Source organism: Mustela erminea, chromosome 2 (genome assembly GCF_009829155.1).
Source record: "Mustela erminea isolate mMusErm1 chromosome 2, mMusErm1.Pri, whole genome shotgun sequence".
Taxonomy (NCBI): domain Eukaryota; kingdom Metazoa; phylum Chordata; class Mammalia; order Carnivora; family Mustelidae; genus Mustela; species Mustela erminea.
Genome location: NC_045615.1, coordinates 164718601 through 164722537, shown reverse-complemented (window position 1 = coordinate 164722537; position 3937 = coordinate 164718601). Strand labels below are relative to the sequence as shown.

Below are 3937 nucleotides of genomic sequence, written 5' to 3'. Positions count from 1 at the left end.
GGGTCTTGGTGTTAGTGGCAGGTAGAGAGATTTGCCACTGACCCGTAACCAAGTACTACCAGGCAAGTGTTGTTTAATCGGAATCATTTTCAATTCTGCTTATAGATATTTGCCCCTCGAAATCATCCTCTTACTTCGTTAAGGACACCAGGGGGGCAAATTTTACTCCTCTGCCTCTAACAGAAACAATCAAGCACACACTTAGCCAGGAAATACATAGGCATTAATTACTGTTCTCTTGATTATTCCGGGAAAGGTATGCAAATTCTTGGTATAACTTGGTTAAGAACAATGGTCACAGTTTATTAACTCCATTTGTTGCCATGAGGAAAGAGAACGTCTTAGGTAAGATGTCAGTTCTTAAATTATCCATAACATGCTAAGATGATACTGTGTTTTTATTTAGCAGTACATAATTCACATTTCCAGGCATTAGCCTATTCTTCATAATAGGGTAAGAACATGTACTCACGTATACATCTACATGAGATACAATTTTCATTAGACATTTGTTCAAAAAGTATTTAATACTTGCTTCCGTTTTCAGCAACTATGGCCTAAGTAATTCAAATTAATGCTTCTGAACATAAGCAGGATGAAAAGGATTTTTAAGTCTTCTTAAAAGGACTGAACGAGGGCGCCTGGGTGGCTCAGTGGGTTAAGCCGCTGCCTTCGGCTCGGGTCATGATCTCAGGGTCCTGGGATCGAGTCCCGCATCGGGCTCTCTGCTCAGCAGGGAGTCTGCTTCCTCCTCTCTCTCTCTCTGCCTGCCTCTCTGCCTACTTGTGATCTCTCTCTGTCAAATAAATAAATAAAATCTTAAAAAAAAAAAAAAAAAGGGCTGAACGAACTAAAAATATAATGAAAAATTCACCTGGCTAAAATCTAGAGAATGTCAAAACCTAGAGAAGTACGCCTGGCATTTAAAGTTGGGTTTGATGGCCTTACCAGACAAAGAAAAAGAAGTCAAAAGCGTAGGCCACCCCCAAGTGTAGACTCTGATACCCCAATTACTCCATTAAACTAAGAGTTTCCAAAAGACCTGAGAACCCAGTTCCCTCACCAATGTAGTTAAGGGAATCTTAATCCCAGAATTTAGACTAAGATAGTTCTAGTAAGGGGCCCCTGGGTGGCTCAGTGGTTTAGCCTCTGCCTTCGGCTCAGGTCATGATCCCAGCGTTCTGGGATCCAGCCCCGCATCAGGCTCTCTGCTCAGCGGGAAGACTGCTTCCTCCTCTCTCTCTGCCTGCCTCTCTGCCTACTTGTGATCTCTCTCTGTCAAATAAATAAATAAAATCTTAAAAAAAAAAAAGGGGGGGGGAGATCTAGTAAGGTAAAGGGCCTCAAATGCTTGGAAAAAGGAAATGAAAATCATTTCTTTGTCCTAGATTTCTGATGGTTTCCACGAAGGTTTTTTCAAACATAATGACCAGTACATAATAAAATCCACCATGAGCAGAATCAACGCAATGAACAAATCCAGAAGATATCAGGTCTCCTTGCTTACTGCGTTGAAATAAAATACAAGCTTGAAAATATCTCAGGGAAGAGGAAACTTAAAGCAACACAACAGATCTGATAAAGAATCAAACAGAACTTATACAAATAAAACAATAAATGAAATTAAAAACTAAAGATGGATGGGTCTAAAAATGGAGTAGATACAAGAATTAGTAAACTGAAGGATAAATGAGAAGATACTTTCCAAAATTTAACATGGAAAGACAAAAACATGAGAACTGTCATGGAGAACCAGTGACATAAAAATTCCAGTAGGTGTATAACATGCTTGATTGGAGTTTTAGATGAAGAATCAAGAGTTTTCCAGAGGAGCCCACTGGGAAGGTGAGTACGGCACACCGGGGAGGGATGGCAGAGGTGCCTTTGGCCTTTCCTTTTGGGCACCCCCCAAAAAGTAAAAGAGACAGAATGAGGCAATATATGAAGAGAAAATGGCTGGAATTTTCCTAGAAGTGATGAGATGCAATCTACAGATTCGATATACCAACAAATTGTGAGTTTGAAGAATATCAAGAAATCTGTACAGAGATACAACTTGGTGAAACTAAAATGTTTCACAACAAAGAGGAAAACCTTCTCGACAGAACCTTGCATTCGGAGGCTTCACTTAGGGTGGGCAGCCGGAGAATGCTGTGATTCAGCGGCTCGGACCTGCTACCCTCCAACTCAGAACCGCGGGAGCCACCGGTGTGTCCCAGACGTCTGTGGCTGAGGGCAGGAGTGTCCAGCAGACCGTGGAGCTCCTCGCCGGAAACTGGGAGATGATGCTCGCGGCAGCGAAGCAAGGAACATTTTTTGTGGATTGTGAGACCCACCACACAGCTGCCTCTATTCTTGGCACCCAAGGTCAGGCCGGGAAGCCGTGGACGTGTTGCACGACTCAGGGTACCCTTTGAGAAGGGCCATTGCCCCACTGCCAGCGCCAACTTCGATGAGCTCATGGTGAAGCTCAAGGGTTTCTTCCAGGTTGCAAGGCCAGCAGGATGGAGAGCCAGAGTGCCCGTTACCAGTCCCGTGACCCTCTAGTGAAGGAAGACACAGTCCCCGTGGGGCCCAGTGCCCAGGGTGTCTCCACAGCGGTGGAGCCTGGCCCCTGTGCGGTCTGAAGCAGCCTTGGATCTCGCTGCTCGGGGTCCTACGGAGTTTTCTAGGCAGCCACGCGCCAGGGAACAGTGTCTGGGTACAGCGATGCCAACTATGGCCTAGCAGATACCACGGTCCGGCACTTGGGGCTCTTCGACGCAATTCGCAAGCTGCTGCAGGTGCCGGTGGCTGGGATTCATCGGTGGTGGCCGCTGCCCGCCTGAGCTCGGTCACCCGGGCAGCATAGGAGGAACAGGGGCTGCACGCTGAGGCCTCTGGACCCCAGAGAAGCAGGACAGACATGGAGGCTTCCTGTCCCTCTTCCCAGCTGTGGCTTTCGTTCCGGGGATCCGAACTCCCCTCCACTGACCCGCGCACAGCCCCCCAGCAGCTGCCCCACTGTACGCCTTACTGGATCCGGCTTGTTCTCGGAGGTAACCACGACGAGTGCAGAAGTGCAAAGCTTTCCTGCTTTGGGGAAGAGGCAGGACAGGCCCGTCCAGGCCTAGTGCTGGTGGGGAACTGTCTGGATCTCCAGTTACTGAGGATTCGGCCGAGGTCCGCAGTGGATGCCCTGGGCTGGGCTGTGCAAACGTCTCCTTCCTCTGCTCTGGGAATGCAGCCAGGCCTCTTCCAGGGAAGGAGCAGGAGGCCTAACTTGGCGAAACGCCCACTGTTTCTGACCTTCTCACCGAAGTGACCTGTGAGTTGACTTTTCGAGGGGGTCAGGGGAGTCCTCTGGAGTCTCCCTCCCGAGTCCTTCCGTTCTGCCAGGCATGAGGTTCTCCTGCTGAAACAGAGAACCTGAAGCGCCGTGGCCCTTCGACGTTGACGCTTCCATCTTCTGGGCTCCGCAGTGACTGCGTCCGGGGGGTCACATGGGCTGGGGCAGATTTACCTGTACAAGGTCACCAGGACCTCGGTTTCCTACTATCTTGTTGTCCAGCCAACCCTGGGGTGTTGACCTTGCCCACAAGGTCAGCTCCGGGTCTACAATACACCAGCGAAAGCAAACAAAGCTGTATCTTTTCAAAGGACACGACCTGGATTCCCTCCCATGGGTGTGGTTGCTGGTGTCCCTCGCATCGGTGTGGCCGCACTCTGCGGAAAGGGACGCTGGGACGTGGAGCCTCTTCCTTGAGTGGCCGTGCGTTTAGTCAGAGCTCAGAGGCTTCTGTAACAAAACGATGAAGGGGAGAGTGGATGGGGGGGCCCAGTCGGGGGCCTCTGCTACGCGGACCTCAATGGATGTGCCCAGGAGGGCCCTCGGTGGCTCTCAGTGGCTCTCTGCAGAGCGCGCCGGTAATGCAGCCATCTGTCTGCACGCACGTGG

The 3937-nt window shown here is 49.6% G+C and overlaps 1 pseudogene; it reads left to right on the top strand.

Moving 5' to 3' along the window:
* The first annotated feature begins 1869 nt into the window (after positions 1–1869).
* LOC116582802 lies at positions 1870–3660 on the top strand (annotated as a pseudogene).
* The last annotated feature ends 277 nt before the right edge of the window (positions 3661–3937 follow it).